Here is a 21,170-nt window from a genome sequence, read left to right as displayed (position 1 = left end):
TACTTTTCCCAGACATGAAGAAGAGCTCTGTGTGGCTCAAAACCCTGTCTTTCTCACCAACAGAAGTTGGTCCAATAAAAGATATTATCTCACCAATCTTGTCTCTTTAACATTTTTCCTGTCTGTTAGAGAAGCATCTGCTATAGCTCTTGAACTGTGTACATATTATATCACATAAACTGTCCCTAAGGCTTCTTTCAGGTCTATATAGGGCACTTGCTCAGCACATTTTCTCTCTGAATCAATAATATAATATCTGGCTTTATAACGAGAAATGGAAAGCCATCTTTTTGCTCTTATGTTCTGTCTTAACTAGACTAACTGATGGAACTTAGCCACTGGTTTAAAAAATCCTGTGCTGTGCGCTGAGTAGGTTTTGTGTTCAATAACTTATACAAGTCTCAACATGACTGACATTATACAATGCTACCAGATTTTGATTTGTGAGTGTTCTATATGAAAGAATTAATTTTCTGCCTGGAAAATTTGATTTGAGAAAAATGTGAGGGAATTAAATATATATATCTAGCTTTTTACCTGCCTACAAAAGCATGATTTTTCATGGGTTGTGGTGGTGGGTAATTTTTCCCCACAGCTTTGTAAGAGACTGTCACTAGCATCCTATGAAGGCAATAACTCCCCAGGAGAGAAGCTTTCTCTTGCTGAGTTATCAATACCTGTGCTAAAGATTACTTTTACACATATCATCTGCAGTCCTGATCTGCCTTTTGAATGGCATTCACTGATGTAGTGGGACACACAGTTCCTTAATCTGAAGGTTCTTCCCTCTTCCAAACCCATTGCCATTAGTCCTTTTTCGCTCTAATAAGAGTTTATGGTAGAGCTGGGTGAAATTTTTTAGCCAAATATTTTTTCAGAAAAAATTGCAGATTCAGTGATACTGCAACATTTTGCTAATTCATGATGGTTTTGCCAAATTGATTTTACCAAAAAAAAAGGGGGAGGAGGGAAGGAACCAGAACAAAACAGACCATCGGGGAAAAAAATCCCCCCAAATTGAAACATTTTGATTTCTTGGTTTGAACTGATATTTTGTTTTAAATTTTCTTTTCATTTCATTAAAAAAATAAAAACAAAAATGTTTAAGAGTGGAATGGAACATTTGGATTTTGCTGAAATGAAACAATTTGTTTGACCCCAGCAACTTTTGTTTGACTTTGTGATTTACTGAAAATTTAGATTTTTGTTTGTTTGACCTGAAAAGATTTTTTGTTTGTTTTGTTGGTGATTTTTCAGAATTGCCAGGCAACTGAGAAATCCATTATTCACACAAAAAAACCAGGAGTACTTGTGGCATCTTAGAGACTAACAAATTTATTAGAGCATAAGCTTTTGTGGGCTACAGCTCACTTCATCGGAACATATAGTAAGACATATATATATACAGATAAGTTGGAAGTTACCATACAGACTGTGAGAGGCTAATTAGTTATTAGCTATAATAGCTCATCTTAACTAATTACAGGTTTCAGAGTAACAGCCGTGTTAGGAAGTGAGCTGTAGCTCACAAAAGCTCATGCTCAAATAAATTGGTTAGTCTCTAAGGTGCCACAAGTACTCCTTTTCTTCTTAACTAATTAGCCTCTCACAGTTTGTATGGTAACTTCCAACTTCTCTGTATATATATCTATCTATATATCTATATATATATCTATATATATATCTTACTATATGTTCCATTCTATGCACCCAATGAAGTGGGCTGTAGCCCACAAAAGCTTATGCTCTAATAAATTTGTTAGTCTCTAAGGTGCCACAAGTACTCCTGTTCTTTTTGCAGATACAGACTACCACGGCTGCTACTCTGAAACCTGTCATTATTCACACAGCTCTTCTTTATAGCACATTTGGTAAAGCCTAATTTTGAAGATTGGTAATCCTGAGCCCTGTGTTTCCTTGTCTAGACCAGATTGTGCCTGCACTGGTTGTTGGGCAGGAGACACAATTCCTTAGGGTTAACCCCAGGAGGAACAATGCCTCAGGAGGTGCAATCCTTCTCTCTGTTCATCAGTGAGGGAGTGTGCATGCCACATCAGCTGTTAAGATGTTTCAACCTGCTACCTCCTACACAGCTAGCCAGCTCCTCAGGTTGTAACAGAGGGGATGGACAGCTATGTCTCGATGTGCATCCAATCCCCTTTGGGGTGACTTACATACCCAAAGTGATAGGAGACAATAGTCTCATGTGGCGTTTTTTCCAGCCCCATATATCTAGCTAAACCAGGACGCTCTGCCACACTTGTGAGCCAGGTTAAAACTAAATCTCTCTTTTAGGGCTTGTCAAAAACTTGGAATTGTTTTCCAATCCAAAAATATTAAATTCCTTCAGACTTTTTTCTGGATCTTTCTGATTTTTCAGTGAAATTATTTGAATGGTTCTCAGAAAGGGAGATGTGGGGTGGGGGGGGAGAAGAAAAATTTAAAAAAGAAGGAAAAAGTTTTGAATCATTTTATTGATCAATTGAAAATTTTCAAATACTGTTACAATTTTTCAGGAACTTTTAAAAGTTTTGAAATATAAAAATGCTATTAAAGAGTTCCAAAAACCATTCCTAGTAAAATAACACTTGGAGTAGATTACCTTGAGTCATGTATTTGAACAATGGAACCATAGTACATCCCCCCATGTACACCTCCTTATCAGAACAATACTTCCCCATACTCAAGGACTAAACTTCCCCCAGAGGTTTAAATTCCCAAAATAAATGTGCCCTTAGCAAAAGAACTAATATAAGTTTTGTTGGAAATGCTATAAGCAATTCCAGAAGCATTTCCTGAACTACTATCCTTCTTCTTTTATCAGCCTGAAATATGGAGCCAAATCCTGCCATGACATACACCAAAAAACCACATGAGGTTTATGTAATGGTTGAACCTGGCCCATGAGTGCTATTGTTTTATAGCTTTATAAGATTGTGTCATACTATGGACAGTACATATGTGGAACTGTAGAGTGATGGCATAATGTAAGTAAGAGACAGAAAAGATTGATTATATCATCCAGCCTATCTGCCCCTCATGAATGATTCTTCTGTCAGGTTCATTTTCTAAAGCTTTGTCTCATCTAGTTTTTAATTCCCAATCTAGTTTTAAATCTTCATTTCCTTTGGTGACGTTTTTACATCTCACGCTCAGAAAGTTTTCCTTAGAATTTAGCAAAATATTTCCCATTCTCCCTTTTACCTGCCAGGGGAAGATATAGATAACATAATATTTTTTTCCTATTTTTTATTCCTTTTAGAATAAAGTCAAAGATAAATGAGGATGCATAAATGCTCACAATTGGAGCTGGGCTACTGATAGCTGTGCTGTCATGCACTGGAATATATCTTTAGAATGGATAGAGAGAGACCAAAATTCTAATTTAGATTTGGATCCATATTTTGAACACTATCAGAGTTCTTGCTTGTTTGGTTCTGAGGTTTTGCTTCAACCTAGTGTAGCCACTATCCCCTGAATTTTAGTGTTCAGATCTCAGGATTTGGTTCCAGACCATATACTATAGTTCTATAGATGATAAAAGCATAATCTCTATCTTCTAGCTACTCCTCAGACAAATGCAGAATAAGTAACAAAATATTAGTAAATGAAAAAATACCTCTGTTGTCCTAGGTACTCAAAGTAAAGTGTCCTTGGAGATGGTCTTTGTTTTAAATTTTACTGAGGGGAAATATTGTCATATTGCACAAAAAAAGAATATGGGCCAAATTCAGTGAATCTATTCTCCACTTCTCATACCTCAAATCCAGATTTGCTTTGGTGTAACTGAGAGCATAATTTGGCCCTATGATTTTCTTCTAGGGTACTGTCAGTATATTCCACCATAGTGCTTAGAAAAGGTGACGACAAATCAAATTATGCCCTAGGATCATTATGTATCTTTGCAGCTGTGCAGAACAGCTATTCAGGTGCCAGCATCCCTGGCACAAAACAGCACAACAGATATTGAGGAGAGATGGGAAACGTGTGGAGCTATGGCTGCACTTTTCAAGGTGATTCTGGCCAGACTTTGTCAGGGATGCAGTAGGGCAAGGAAAGTTTCTCACTCCCTTCTGTCACCGTGTCCACTCAGATAAGTGCTGTCCAGAATCTGGCTCCATGTTACCAAAAAAAAAAAACAAAAACAAAAAAAAAACAAACTGTGAACCTATCAGGCAGAAGAAGTATTTCTAGACTATTCAGCCCAGATCTCACACTATTAGGAAGCTGTGACAATTGTTAAAAATCAACCTCTTGATTATAAGACTTCAGGGAAGTCAAATAAAAATCAGTGCATTGATTTGCCGTTTTATTGTGTATTGAGTTATTTGGTTACAGCTTGCTTACAATCTAATTAGGCCTAACCACAATACAGGCACATGTGGTGTAACCAGGTTGAACCACATTCTTAGGGGGCTATTCTGTCTCACAAATTCCTAGATGGGCCTCAGGCTGTAGCAGAGGAAGGGTCTGCTCTCCTTGGCAGCCAGCTGTAAACCTTCTTCCATTCCATACCATTTCTTCCAATTAATGAATCCTGCCTCATTTCAGCAGAACTGGAAGAAAAGCACGGAGTTCCCTCTTGAAATAGTCACACGTTATAGCTCCCACAATCATTAGAATGTACCGCTTCATAAAATATGACAACTAACCAGTGGATTGCAAATAGATACTCTTTTCTGGCATTTCTAGCCAAAGAAAATGTATAATATACTATTTCATATTTTAGAAATCTCTTTTTATTTACAGTCCATTCATGTATGCAAGTTGCAAATTAACGTGTCAGGCAGAAGGCAAGACAATCCAAGACACTTTATGCAAATGCTGATAACTTTTCCACTTTCAGTTGAAGATTATAAACTGCTGCAAATTTCAACCCTACTGTAATTATTAAACTTCTTGCAAGTGGACTCTGGGAAAACAATATAAATGCATATCTTTCTTTCTGTGTATCATTGTGTTACACATAGTCATTTGGCTAGGGAAAAATACCCACTTATAGTAAAAATTCAAGCTTTCTTATGTTGCAAAGAATTCAAAAGGAATATTAACATACCATATTCTTTATGATATAGAGATAATACTCAACACTGGCAATCCTGCTGTTAAATATAATAATGAAATCTCCTGTTCTTCAGAATCCTTTAACTTTTGAGTATCACATCAGCAAGTCACAGTAATAACAGACTCTTAGGCCTTGTCTGCACTCCAGGGGAAATTTGATCTAAGCTATGCAATTTGAGTTATGTTAATAGCGTAACTCAAATCGACGTAGCTTAGATCTACTTACCGCAGGGTACACACTATGCAATGTTGAAGGGAGATGCTCTCCCATCGACTCCCACTACTCTTCTCAATCTGGTGGCATACAGGAGTCAACAGGGGAGCGATCTGCGGTTGATTTAGTGGGTCTTCACTATACCTGCTAAATTGACCACCGATGCATCGATTGCTGCTCTTCGATATCCTGGTAAGCATAAACAAGCCCTTAGTTAAGAGTGAACCTATACTGTCCATGTTTTTTCATTAAACAATGGATACAACAATTTACCAGCTATTCAGATTTTTTTTTAGCAATTCAGATGTGACGCTGTCTCATGTTGGAATCAATAGTCGAGTTATCCCAGGCACACATTTGTAAGGAACATTTATGTTATTGATTCTTCTTTATAACCAAGGACCAGTCAAAGCTTACTTGCTAACAACAGTGCACATTTATTGGTATCTGTAGTACTGTATATTTTGTAGGGATGGTTAATCCAGGAGAAAGATTAGTTCCACGTAAAAGAGACTGAAAGAGCTACTGAAAAGAAAAAAAAAGAATCCCAAAGGACTTTTAGATATTTATCAATTGATTTATTGATTGATTGACTGATTGATTGATTTTACTATGGAAAACAATGTTATGGGCTTGGATAAGTTTATTGATTCCTCGGCAGCTTTACTTCTTGGATATTTTGGAACCTCCCACTAGTTTAGATTAAAAAACCCATTGCATGGATTCACAGGATTAGAGTATTTTGTTAGATCTCAATTTCATTTTCTTGCAAGTGGAAATTTTTGAAGCACAAAATTGGTGGCATAAATTAGGAGAAATCAATGCAGCGCTTCTGTTTAAAGTGAATACATTAATATGTACTATATGCCATCAATTATGATGTGGTACAGATAGTCCATGAAATTAATCTAAACAATCAAATCACCCTTTGATTATATTTCAGTAGCTGGCTGGGATTATAGCATTTCAGAAAATTGAATTCAGCTTTATAAAACATATGTTTAAAAGTTGTACACTTTCAATAATTATACTATGACATCCTTATTTTATGCAAAGCTAACTAGATATTGTCATATTAAAGTAGCAAATCCAATTCATTGTTTATGAAACACATGTTTAAAAAAAAATAAAAGGCACACTTTAATTATTTCAAGAGTGTTCAGACTGGCTCACCAGCCTACTGAATATTGCATTTGTTTAAAACTCAATCATGCAAAATGAAGACTCGATTTGAAAAATTTTAATAAAGATAACCAGACTATCATTATATCATTTGAATGCTAATCGGTACTTTCATTCAGTGGAGGGAGCACCGATAGTGTCAACTTTGCTGGAGGCTCTTTATTTCGCAATAAAAACATTTACATTCTAATGATTTTATTAAAGCATAGTAGCTGTCAGCATCCCAGATGACTCCCTGGCAAACTGTATCAGTTATCAACTCATATTGCCTTTATCAAAACCACCCAGTGGTAAGCCTCGGCCTGCACAATGAGACGTCTATTGCTCGGAGAGCTGGTATTTAATCATTTCTTCTACAGTATTGTTCTGCTTACAGTGCATAAATAAGTGCTTCAAATAACCCCAGAGTGCTACTGACAATGAAACAAAGTATCAGTCCTATTTATCTTTCTCACATTCTTCAGAAACCTTCTTCTCCACTTCTTTTTTTTTTATTTTGTTGTTGTTGTTGCGGGTACTTTTTTATTTACTATACCCTATCATCATTCAACAGCTCTGAATTTCTTCATGATGAGTAGTAGGACTCACGGATAGAGTCAAAGAAGGTGATATTTTTTGCACTGGAAAGTGATATAATGAATACTGGAAACAACTGGATTAGAAGTGATAGATGGACTCTGAAGCAACGTTGACCTCAAAAGAAAAAACAAGGGGGAAAAATAGGTTGCCTTTTTCCCCTTGTAACAAAGAGAATGTTCCTTTTGTTGAGAAAAGAAGCGGGTGGGGGTAGTAATCACAGGCTTCTAAACCTCCTATGCGGACCTTGTCTACTTTCTGTTAAGGGACACTAAATAAAAACAGATGCACACCATACATTGTCAGATTTTTTTCTGACTAAGCATGTTGAACAATGACCTGAGCACAGCTCTCTTAATAGTAGTGAAATTTTATCAGTCTCAGCACAGTGAATGTTTGTTTTTAAAGAACAAAGTTCTCCCTATAGCTTTGTTGCCTTTGTTTTTAAAAATAAAAGTATTCTGAGGTCTTCTTTAAGCTGGGCCCATTCAGAATGTCTTTCCACTTCACAGTATAAATTGCCTTATAACTTGATTGTGTCTAGACTATACCAAAGATCCATCATGATGTGATCATTTCTTTGAATAAAAATCTCTTCAGTCAGGATTAGTTGTTGATGTTGTTGACTAAAATCAGCTAATTCCCTGACAGAGGAAGAAATAGTAGTTATTACAGGCATGTGCAGACTCTGATATGATTTGAATTCAGTGTCCTAACATCTTACTCTGTTTTAATCTCTGAACATAAATTCAGATCTAGTGGGATATTTACTTGCAGAGATGTCTTCACATCATTTTGCTTTATGGCAGCAGTCTAACTACCCAGCCATGTTATTATCTGCATGGGAGAAAGATGTTTAATATCAGCAGCAGAACGTATTGTGCAAATCAATAACATATCAACATAATCAAAGTCCTCAGCTGGAAAATCAAGTGTGTGCAGTCTAAACAATTTGAAACGCCATCCCTATGTACAGAACAGTCTATTGATCTCACAACTGGGAGGCAATCGGGAGATTTAGATTCTGTTTCTGATTTGTCACTGATTTGCTCTATGGCCTTGGGCAAGTCACTCAATATTTGTGTGCCTCCATCTGTAATAATCATTAACTGCCTTTGATTAGTGCTTTGGGATCCTCTGATGAAAGGCAGTATATAAAGACAGAGGAGCAAGGGAAAAGCTGAGAGACAGGAACAGAGGGAGATGCTGCTCTTGGTCCAGTCAACAATTTGACATGCCCCGATAGGTTTATAGACAGTGCCACATCACCTTGTGCTATCCCATGACTGTGACCTGACCTTGGCCCCAAATAAATCAGCTGTGTGCCAGCTGGTGGTGGGGTTTGCCAGAGCTGAATAGGTGGCAGCTTGGCCTCCAGCCCTGATTAATCTTGCCTCACACCACCACAGGGTGGGGAGGGATAGCTCGGTGGTTGGAGCATTGGCCTGCTAAACACAGGGTTGTGAGTTCAATCCTTGAGGGGGCCATTTAGGGATCTGGGGCAAAAATTGGGGATTGGTCCTGCTTTGAGCAGGGGGTTGGACTAGATGACCTCCTGAGGTCCCTTCCAACCCTGTGATTCTATAGTTAATTATGAGGGTTTGGGACTGGAAGCAGATTTGCCCATTCTGAAATGCTCTCCCTTTGTGCTTAATAATTTCCCTTTTAATGCTAATAATGTATGTTTTTAACTCACCTCATGCTTGATCCTTACAAAATATTATCCAGATCAAGAAATAAACAACAATTGTCTCCAATACAGTCAGAAAATCAAACAGCTACTTTTGAATATACTTCACATTTTCCCAATCATTGCTAGTTCAGTGTTCAGAGTTTCTGTTTGCACCTGTCCTGCTCACTTTATGTGGCAGCTCTATTTACCTGACCTCTTTGATATATCAACGTTGGCAAGCATATACCCTGACAAGCTAGGTTCAGATATAGAGTCATTCAGACATAGAAGCTGTTATTCCAACCTGCTCCTCTCCAACTATTCAAATAAAGACGACACATTTTTATAGTGTGAAGTAGATTTAAAAAAAACAAACCAAATCAAAACCAACCCACCAACCAACCAAAACAACCCTACCCAAAAAGTTTGTGAAAGCAACTTTACAAAAATTCTAAATTTCTCAAGACATATTTTAACATTTTCCCTCAACTCACAGATGTCTGTTGTAACTCAGAAAAATATGTTTGGTAAAAAAAAATCATATTTATGAATCATTGTGTTCATTCATTCAGCAATATGAGATGGCATGTTACAAACAGCACTGAGCATGTTACAAACTGTTCACCACTATCTAGCCATAAAAGCTGTTTGTGCATACATGGCCACTTTGAAAACATTATTCATTTTGACATAGCTCAGTGTCATTACCTTCACTGAATGCATGAATACACTGGAGTTCCTCTGTGTTTCAGCAGTGGTGACTGAGATCAGAATCTGGCCCCCCGCCTCACTCCCCTTGTACCTCTCTGTTTCCACAGTGCTAAAATGTACACTGGTGACAAACTCTGAAATACACTGAGTCTAAGAACTCCACATCAACAGAATGTAAGGTAAGTACATATTTTTCCTTTCTTATTGAAAAAGGAGTAATTTTTAGAGTTGCCATCTTGTTATTTCCTGTAAATTACAGAGGTGTAAATCCATCTTTTTAAGTGGCATTTCAGGATGCCATAAATTGGAGACTCTGAGCTCTAGATTTTAAGGGGATCGACTCCTGACACAAACATTGAGCTAGAATAAGTCTGGAAATTAAAAAAAAAAAAAACCTAGTAGAGCTGGTCAAATTTTTTTGGTGGAATAGTTTTCCATTGGAATATGCATTTGCATCTGAAGTGAAATGTTTTGTAGGAGTGTGTCGATTTTGATAACATTTTCAATACAAAAATGTTGAAAAGAATCATTTCAATAAGGTAAAAATGTTTCAGTTCAGTTGTCTTGTTATTTTTAATTCCATTAGACTGTTATAATATATTACATAAAGATATTTCAACAATCTATATTTTATATTTTATATTTATATTATATTACTACATTTCAAATTATTGAAATAAAACTATATTACTACATTTCAAATTATTGAAATAAAACAATGTTATGTTATTAAAATGAAACATGTTCCAAATCAAATTCTTTATGGACTTTTCATTTTGCCAAAAAATTGAAATTTTCACTTTTCATTCTTATTCAGAATAAAAAAACACTTTGAAATGTAGAGATTTCCCTTTGGATGGAAATCACATTTTCAAACAAAATCTAAATACTAGTATCTTTCACCCCATGAGGTAAGGTTTTGGCTCTAATGATTTTAGTAGTCTGTATTTAGATAAATTTAGTAGTCTCCTTCCTTTACTCACAAGAAGCAGTTCCACTGAAGTAAGTGTGTCTACCTGTATAAAGTGAACCTTAATTCTGGTATTTCCTAACTTTTGAGTGCTTGACTTTGCAACCTTAATAATGTTCTTTTTACTGTAGTCTTTGTGTGTAATTTCCTAGATGTTTTAAAAAAGCAAATTGAAAAACAAAACAAATCAGAAATTCCATTATATTGATACCTGCATGGGTCATAAGCAGTGTTAGAACCTTTAGATCCACCACACAGACCTGTTCTGCATGAGCTGAGTAACTGATAGCCGTAGTAGGCTGTCATCTTATATGTGGGCCAAAACTAGAGGGGTATGGAACACTTCGCCTGAAGGTTTTACAAACATTTCCTGATAATAGAGGAATCATGAGACTCAAAAATGTTGGGTTCAATTCCAGACTTTGGAGGCCAGTGTACTCTAGACTGTTCTGCCCTTTCCTCATAAGCTCGATCCCTTCTGCCCATCCCCTCCAACCTTTCCTTGCCCCTCTCTTCTCCACACCTTGGCTCTTCAGTTCCTGTCCAGCCCCAGTCTCTACTCCTCAGACTTCTCATTCAAGTAAGTCCTAGTCTACCCTTCCAGACTTCCAGTTGCTTTATTCCCTGTACTCCCAGTTCCATTCTCCTTGCCCAGCCATTCTCAGTTCTCCCCAACACCTCTGTTCCTTGTCCTCAGTTTCCTTGTCTAACCAGTTGCAGTCTCCCCTTGGCTCCCAGTCCCAATTGCCTTGCTCAGCCAGTCCCAGTCTCCCACAAATTTCTCGTCTTCCCTTTAAAGGCTTCCTACCCCACAGTTGTGGCTTTTGCCCCTGCTCTGAATTATTCAAATCAGGCAGCTTCTTCTTCCATGCTGCCTGCACACAGCAGAGGGTCACTGAGAGTGTACAATAAACAAACTCCCTGTTCTCAGTTCAGGTGCCTGATTCAAGTTCTGGTACAGCCTGCACCTAGAGCTTCAATTGCAGTGGAAGTCCTACTCAGTCCTGAGCTTGGGCATGCTAATGCAGGTGGAATTTTTGGGAAATTTAGCTGTTAAAATCTAAGACATCTCTACAGATTATGTGTGAACTGCAACTTTCAAAAGCTAATAACTTGGCCAAAATTGGGCAGATATTCAAGAAGGAAACTATAGGCACATCTCTGACATAAAGGCCATGCCCTGACAAATTTCAAGTCCCAAAGCATGAGGGCGCTAAAGCTTCTCAGAGAAAGATCACTAAAAAATTTCTATCCAAAGTACTGTATTTTTCCCTGGCATTGTTGTCATAAATGGCTGAACCATTTTGGCAAAAAAATTCAAGAACTATTCAATCTGAGGCAGACATTCTGAATGAAAATTTTCATCCCATATGATTAAAGTTTGGCAAAAATGTAAGCAACTGGAAACAGAATCTTATAGTGGGAACTGCTGGAAACTGCTTATAGTGGGAACTGCTTATAGTGGGAACTGCTGGAAACTGCTGGGAACTGCTGCTGGAAACTGCTGGGAACTGCTGCAACCTTAATAATATGCAGTGTTAGTCCCAGGACATTAGAGACACAAGATAGATGAGGTAATATCTTTTATTGGACCAACTTCCGTTGGTCAGAGAGACAAGCTTTCAAGCCACATGGAGCTCTTCTTCAGGTCTGGAAAAGGCATGCTATCAGACCCACTTATAATTATTAGGCTTTAATGTATATTCTTGTCTTCTCAGTAAATTAAACCTGATTAAACGTACCATCACTGTAATTCCACCTGTTAAAGATCTGATGCTGCTTCTAGGGAAGCTAATGATTTCAAGGACTGCAGGGTCTCCACTTACATGTTCAAAATTCTTACTACCAAAGTATGATGCAAGTGGGGATGTGGGGCTAGCTCTGATTTACCTCCCTGCTTGAAGTTTATAAACCTCTAGACACTAAAAGTGAGTTAATATTTGTTGAGCAAAAAAATGCTAACTTGTTTAAAAGGTAATTAGTGAATAATTCCTTTAGTTACTTTGCTCTTTTTCCTTCTCATTGAACTTGACCTTGCTGTCCATAGGAAGCATTATAAATTTTGAAAATCTCCCATGAATTAGACATTTTAATGAACTACTCACAGCAGTCACCTGTCAGCGGCCAGTATATTTGAAAGAGTGAGTGAAAATTTATCTCTCCTGCACAATATGTAACACTGCTTTTCACAGGGACCTGGACTAATTTAACTCTGCTGTATTCTGAATTAACAAGGCTTGTCTTCAAACCTTTCAACATAAGAGCACTCTGTTCTGTTATTATTTTATTGCTTGCCTTCCCACCCTCCCTCAGGACGCACGTTATTTAATCCATCTGGAGCCTTAGTAACCAAGTTTCCGTGCTCTCCCTGACCCCAGTGATTTATGTTTCATATTTCATGCTGTGGTTGGTCCTTTACAACTTATATCTTCCCTCCTTCTCCTGGTCATTTTTTTTTTTTTTTAGGAGGAAGGATAAATATTTGACAAGTGGACTGTTTGTCATGCAAACCCTAATACAGTTACAGTTAGAGAGGGGAATAACTCAATCTGCCAAGACCTAAATGCTGATAGATCATTGGCTGCTGCTAGGCCAAGGGCTGTGCCACTCATAATTTTTCCCACTGATACAACTATTTTATAGAATATGACATACATCTTTAGGTGTTAAATCATCCCTGGTATAATTTATCTGTCAGGAATCAAAGTGAAAGGAAATAAAATACCACAGCAGAGAGTCATATTGTTAAGTCTTATATTCCACAGAGGACCACTCTTGCCTGTGTGTGTGTGTTTAAGTACGTATGAAAAAAGGGAAGAAAACAAAGAAGAGGAGGAAAAAAGAATTTGCATTGTGAACATTAGACTTACTATCAGTCTCCCTTTACTCAGTGCATTACTTTTTCCATGTTCATATCCTTCTTATCAGATTTCATGTTTAATGCCCACCTTCCACCCCCACCAACCTGCACCCACAAATCTGACAGAACACAATAGTGCTGATAAAATGGAAGCAAATTTCTTCTATTAGTGACTGACAGCAATTTGAACAAAATGAAGTTGTATCATGATATCGTTATATATACAAGGTGCAAATAACCTAGTTTGAATAATCACAGCCTGTGTCCTTTTAAATGATTTTTTCTCTCCCATTTAAAGGGAGGCTTTGATGTGATAATATTAATTCCCTCTGTGCTAGAAGGGAAAAAAAAAATCTAGGAGAAGCGGAAATTAAATGAGTAATGCAATGTCAGTCAATCTTTTAAACCAGGGCCTTATTAACAGCTAATCATTTTGTCATTTTGTCGCTCAAAGTAATGAATTTGATAGGAGGAGAAAGGAATGTTTTATGTTTATTTTTATTAGTTTTAAACAGAAACAGTTGTGGAAATATTATATTATCAAGACACACAGCATTTAAGTGGTTTCTGTTCAGCATATCGCTATTTTTCTTCCCTGCCAGTATCTGATTGCCATAATTTTGAATAATCTGCTTGTCTTTCAACAACAAAAAAAATTGAAATGGATATTCATTTGAGGCATAGCACAGGGTTCCATCATTGGAGATGCATTAGGCTTTTGTTAGGAATTTCTTTACATCCTATTTATTCAAAAGTATCTCGGTAATTAATCGATAACAAGATAGTTACGCAGCTTGGAAAGTAAAGTATATGTTTCTCAACCTCCAGAGTCTGAAGGCCAGAAAATCCATGAAAGATCCTGTGAATAACTTTTTATATTTAACAGTGCTATGTACAGCTTTGATTTATTTTGAGATTTAATACTCTAAGGCTGCAGAGACATTAAACATGTACAGTACTAGGACACATTAAAAAAAAGTGTTTGCTCAGGATGGATTCTCTGTCAGTGTCCCTGTAGCATTCTCCTTTGAAATGTTAGGGGTGACCTCTGGATTTTGACTACAGAAGACTCTCACATTAAGTGCTGAATTTGGTGCCATTATAGGGCTTGATCTCATGTCAGTGGGAATTTTCCCTCAGCAAGGACTGCAGTACCAGGCACATACAAAATACAAGTAGCAAGAGTCTTTTTTTGAGTTACAAATTTTAGTTTATTTCATTATTCCATTTCATATATTGGTCCTATTTGTTTACTATATATTAGCATTTACTTATTTTGTACATATCCAGTTTTTGAGCTTGCTCCTAAAGACTACTGAATGGCTCATGAATCTAGGGAAGCATGTAGTTAATTTACCACACATACATGCACAACAAATTACCTTCCTTTACAAGGTGATGTGATGATTAAGAATGCTGCTACTGTTAAAAATGTACTGTGCATTTAAGAAGTTCAATATGTGCAGGCTCATAACTTACAAAAAAATCAAGACCAATTTTTACTAGAACGCTCAAAGGTTCTTAATAGTCCTGGATATTTTTCTACCAAATTTCATCTTTCAACACCAAGACATTTTGATGCTAGAGCTATTGGAAAAGGGGAATACATATTTTTTCCGCTTTCCTCTCTCCCATTTGAAAACATCTGAACTCACCTTTATGCAGAGATCAGTCTTGGAAAAATTTTAGTCCAATAGACTGGAAGTTGAAACTAGACAAATTTAGACATGAAATAAGCCATATTTTTTTTAATAATTAAAGAGACTAATTAATCATTGGAACTATTTACAGGGGTCATGGTGAATTCTCCATCACTGACCATTTTTAAATCAGTATTGGGTGGATTTTTTAACAAGGTAGTATTTTAAATATATTTTCAAAAGGAATTATTTTGGGGGAGTTCTAGGGGTTCTGTTCTACAGGATGGCAGATGAGATGATCATAATGGACTGGGCTTGCCTTTGAATCAATGAATCTATCAAAGTCTCAGAAAGTGATGGCCAACAATATAATACAATATTCCTACTTCTGTGTGCGCACACACATGTATTTGCTGCTGTTCTTCATCTTTAGGAACATGTTTTCTTTCTCCGTCGTAGACAATTTCAACCTATTTTATTTTTTTAACTATTTTGTTCATTTAGTGTCCAAGGATGGCATGAGCATCTATAAAGAATAAAAAATTACTTAGGTACAATTTTTGTTCTCTGGAGTGTGCATGTTACCTGTGTAGGTTCTAGCAATTTGTGTGAGATAGGTACACCTGTGAGAGAACCAGAGGACCAAAATACCTGATGAATTATGTCTGGTCTCATGCAGGGAACAACGACACTAACTGGGACTGCACTCCAATGCATATCTTCAGAGAACAAGAATTACAGGGAAGTATTTTGTTTTCACTAGTAGAATCTGTTCCTCACTCACTGCAAAATTCACAAAAATCTTTAACAAATACAGATAAAAGCTGATTAGTTTGATTTTTTTTAAAAAATCTAATCTATAAATTAGTTACTTATATTTAAGATGCAGAATTCATCAAATTTCTCTTGAGTTGTGACATAGCTAGGCCAAAATTTTCAGAAATAGGAGCCTAAAGTTAGGCTCCCAAAATCTATATTTAAACATCTAAATAAGTGTCCTGATTTTTTAAAAGTATTGAGTACCTAGCAGCTTCCATGTAAATGTGAGCTGCTGGATACTCACACTTTGGAAAAGGAGGCCACTAATTTAGGGGTCTAAACACATTTTAGAAGCCTAACTTTAGGCCCCTACTTTTTTAAAATCTTGGTCATAGGACCCAATCCTGCTTCAATAGAAGTCACTCTGAGCTTTGTCACTGACTTAAATGTGAACAGAATAATTCTTTATGTACATTTATTTATTTTAGCACAGTGTAGATACAGCCCCATATCCTGCAGACAGGGCACCTGAAACACAGGGTATGTCTATACAGCAATAAAACATCCGTGGCTGGCTCATGTCAGCTGACTTGGACTCATGGGGTTTGGGTTGAAGGGCTATAAAATAGTAGTATAGACATTTGGGCTCAGGCTACAGCCTGGGCTCTGGGTCCCTCGGGCTGTAGCCTGAGCTCAAATGTCTGCACTGCAGTGTTATAGCCCCTCAGCCTGAGACAGGCAAGCCCAAGTCAGCTGACACAGGCCAGCTGAGGGTGTTTTGCTGCAGTGTAGACATATCCACAGAGGTCCATGAGAACTCATGAAACAATGTTTTTTTTTTTCCTGAAAACCAGAATGCCTCTAGTGACCAAAATGGTAAATCACAGACTGTGTGATTTTTGTTATTATGTGAAAAGTAAGATAATATGCATATTAAGACAGAGGAGTGGCACTTATTTAATAAGGAATAATGTTTCAATGTCCATATTCTCTGAGTATGCTTAGAGTTTGGCCATTTATGTCATCACCATGGTTTACCTTTTATACACAGGCTGAGGAGGTGTGACTTCCTCTTCCTTACTATTCCAGGGGTACCTGTATTTTGAAAACCTGGAGTCTAATCCTGATTTGACATCAAAAAGTTTTCCTGGCTGACTCCCAATTATTTCAGACCCTACAGATGTTGAGTGAAGGAAACATTGTGGAGCCTCCATGGCCAAAAACGTGACACTTTTCTAAATAGAACTCTACAAAATTGATCATGTGTTACTCTGTTTAGCAGCCTTTGGGGTGCATCACTTTGCTTTTCAGGCAATGCCACATAGTAACATTTCAAAGTCAATGAGAGAAATAGCACTGTTCTAAAACTATTTTAAAAAACTCCAGCAACATGCCTTCGCCTACATGACAAGAATCGTATCCATTTTATTCTTTAGAAAGCACTAGAAAGGAACTCACATCTATCTTAGTTAAATGCTTGTTATAGCCTTGGAATTGGAGTGCTGCATTCTCTTTGTGAATTATTACTTGAAGCTCAGTTGCTTAAAACCCTTTTATGTCTCTATGTCACATTCAGGACACTCCAAAGGCTTTTCAGTCTAAGCAGTAAGACCTATATTTTATGTGCTCTTAGATAAGATGATACACTGACCAGGTTATTTGGGTCTGACCATTTATTCTTTCACTAAAGATGTCTCAGTGTACCTCATCTTCTCTTTCAAAAAGGGGGAGGGAAACATATAACCCAAAGCATAATGTTTTAACAGTATTTGTTATTTCTTCCATCTGTATACCTCAGGGGTAGACAACCTATGGCAAGCGTGCCAAAGGCAGCGCACAAGCTGATTTTCAGTGGCACTCACACTGCCCGGGTCCTGGTCACTGATACGGGGGGCTCTGCATTTTAATTTAATTTTAAATGAAGCTTCTTAAACATTTAAAAAACCTTATTTACTTTACATACAACAATAGTTTAGTTATATATTAAAGACTTATAGAAAGAGACCTTCTAAAAATGTTAAAATGTATTATTGGCACGCAAAACCTTAAATTAGAGTGAATAAATGAAGACTCGGCACACCACTTCTGAAAGGTTGCCAACCCCTGATATACCTAAACAAGTAATTTTGGTTAAAAAAAAAAAAGGATTATAAAGCACACTTCAAAGGTGTGTCTTACACTGAGGCCATGTCTATACTACCCGCCGAATCGGCGGGTAGTGATCGATTTATCGGGGATCGATTTATCACGTCTAGTGTAGATGCGATAAATCAATCCCCGATCGCTCTGCTGTCAACTCCGGAACTCCACCAGGGTGAGAGGCAGAAGCAGAGTCGACGGGGGAGTGGCGGCCATCGATCCCGCGCCACGATGACGCAAAGTAAGTGATTCTAAATCGATCTAAGATACGTCGACTTCAGCAACGCTGTTCTCATAGCTGAAGTTGCGTATCTTAGATCGATCCCCCCCCTCCCCAGTGTAGACCAGGTCTGAGACACTAAGCATATGTCTATACTGCAATATAAAACCAGGATTAGTAGAACTTGGGTTAGCAGACCGTGGGTTTGTTAACCTAGGGTTTGAGTATCTACTTTTGTTTGTAAGGGGGAGAGATAGCTCAGTGGTTTAAGCATTGGCCTGCTAAACCCAGGGTTGTGAGTTCAATCCTTGAGGGGGTCATTTAGGGATCTGGGGCAAAAATTGGGGATTGGTCCTGCTTTGAGCAGAGATTAGACTAGATGACCTCCTGAGGCCCCTTCCAACCCTGATATTCTATGAACCCCAGTTTAGGAATAATTGAACCCTGAGGATTCAGCATCTATACAGCATTATGCGGGCCCAAGTCCAACCACCCATGTCCCAGACTTCCTAGCGCCCTCCAAAAATGCAACTGCTCTAGTTCTTTGTTTGTTGTGCAGTGTGGGAAAACATGACTGTCCAAAGAAAGTTGGCCCATGGGATTGTGGGATACTTTTGATGGACTCCCAAGGCATGAGTCCAGTGGGTTTGTGTCTCCCCTGCATCGGGTGACCAGACAGCAAATATGAAAAATTGGGACCGGGGGTAGGGTGTAATGGGAGCCTATATAAGAAAAAGACCCCAAAATGGGGACTGTCCCTATAAAATTGGGACATTTGGTCACCTTCTTCCTGCAAAATAAATAGGGTTTGAACCCTAGGTCCTAGCTTGACTCAGGATCAGACACTGCACACCTGTGGGATCCTGGGTCCCATCCTTGGATTAAAACACTTTGTGTGTAGACAGAAAGGGGGTTAGGCTTGAGCATGAGTTCAAACCCGGGGCTTACGTTGCAGTGTAGACATACCCTTAGGCTTCTGATATTATACTACACTCCTCAAAATGTGTGATTGCTTGTATCTACAATATATACATTTAATTGCAGACATTTACTTTTAACCTACTCTAAAAACATGAAAAAATACTCAAATGCTTTCAGGACAGAAAAAAAAAATAAATTGTAATTCCAAGTGTTGCAAACTAAAAATCAATGTTATATCTACTGTTCCACTGATCTATTTTATTGCTGTTCCATACACATTATCCTCTTGTTTACTTGGGCAGAAAATGTTTTAATGTGTATTTCAGGCTACTTCATCCCATTTGAATACTTAATTAAATGAAAGTCAAATGTAATCTTAGTTCATTATTACAATGAGAAGGAGGTACTCTATCACATTTAGGCAAGCAATGATCACATATCTATTTATGTTCCATGTTTTAGATTCATAAAGAATTATTATTGGAGATAATTTTTAAACAAATGTAATTACATTATATGGGCTACTTTCAGAAAGATGCCTGGAAATAAGCATAATGGTCTCACAAACAAACACATAGATATGTTGAAAAAGGGCCCATGTTCTCACTGGAATTAGCCCCAAACACAGCTCTTTCATGCAGTCTATATCTACCAAGAACAGGACTAATTTGCACAGGATGTTGTATATATTTCTGAAGCTACTGATGACTCAAATAGAGTTTGTGCATACACAGATCTACAACTTTTCCTGATTTCTGGACAACATCCCACAACATCACAAAAGTTATGTGGAGTAGCCTTTCTGGAAAATGAGTCAAAAGACAAGTAGCCAACTTCTGTCTAACTTTGTGTAGCAAATCACAGATTTTTCACTCCTATGTTTACCACCCACCAAAATTTGGCTTTCTGTGTTTGTCAATATCCACAGCCCAGGACCTGTAATGGAATTCATGTGGGCCAGTTTTTCATGTGTGCAGTTCTACTGAAGTCCAGGTCCTGTTGCAGGATTGGGACCTATGTATGTTACATACCACATATGTGTATGTGAGGTGAATATAGAACTGACATAGGAACAGTGATTTGTATACATATGTTTCTGCAGGGTGCAGAGATACATCCTGAAAAGAGGAATGAAGATGTGTTGTAAAATGTGTTGAGAATCCAGGACACTTGCTCTCAGACTGTGTTTCAAGCCTTTATCCTTTGCACTATATTTTGGGATGTATAGCACAGTCATGTGCTTCACAGTCTTTACTGAAAGGGCAGATTAGGGCAGATTCCAGGAATTATGCTGATTTTAAAATATTTCAGCCATTCATCATATAGACTAAGTGGTAATTTGACAGGAAAGGGGGGGAACGATTGCCTTAAATGCAATTTTCAATTAATATTAAATAATTACTACATTTTATTTAAAATATTTAGATAAATATAGGAATGCTATTTTAATTTTGTGGAATCTTACATTTATGCATATTTTTAAAGCATCCTATACTGAGAATTATTTCTATAATTCAATGAGACCTATAATAAACAAGGAGGGCATGTATGGCCATCTGCACTTACAGTACTTTGTAAGTGATACAGTGTGTAAGGCCATAGGACAAGTTTCTTTAGCCACCTGCAAAGTGTATTAATTGCTCAGCAGTGGACTTCCTGTTATGCCCTACTGTTATAATGAAATATACTTTTTTTAATTTAAAATATGGGTGTAATTAAATGGGTTTAATTCTACGCATCCTTCCAATAAAAAAAAATGAGCTCAAGAGATGAAGTAGAAAATATACAAACCCATTTTCTGTTATTTCAATGATCTTCATTATTTTCTTGCATTTAGTTTTTTTCACCTTACTGTTTGTTTTTGTATATATGATCTAGCAATTCTCAATATGCAGACTGAGCAATGAAAAAAATTATTGTCATTAAGGACTCTGTGAAATCCTTAATCAAAAGCCAACAGTGCAGTTCCTTTGGACATGTTATGAGTTTTGTGATGGTTGCATTGTTTAGCATAGTGCACAAAAATCCTGACTGGTTCTTCGTTCTGCAACTCAGTCCCTTTCTGACATTGTGGAAAATATTTATAGTCTGATCTACAGAGCTGCTGAGCACCTACAATTTCAACTGCACTCTGAAAATCAAGCCCTTAACCTTTCTTAGCTTCAGCTTATCAAATTTGTGTTTCCTAGTCTTCCAGTGGGAGTTTTGCCAGAATAAGGGGTCCAGGATTGGACCCTCTGTT

The sequence above is a fragment of the Lepidochelys kempii genome, chromosome 2 (genome assembly GCF_965140265.1).
Source record: "Lepidochelys kempii isolate rLepKem1 chromosome 2, rLepKem1.hap2, whole genome shotgun sequence".
In the NCBI taxonomy this organism is placed as follows: domain Eukaryota; kingdom Metazoa; phylum Chordata; order Testudines; family Cheloniidae; genus Lepidochelys; species Lepidochelys kempii.
Note: the sequence above shows the minus strand (reverse complement) of the source record.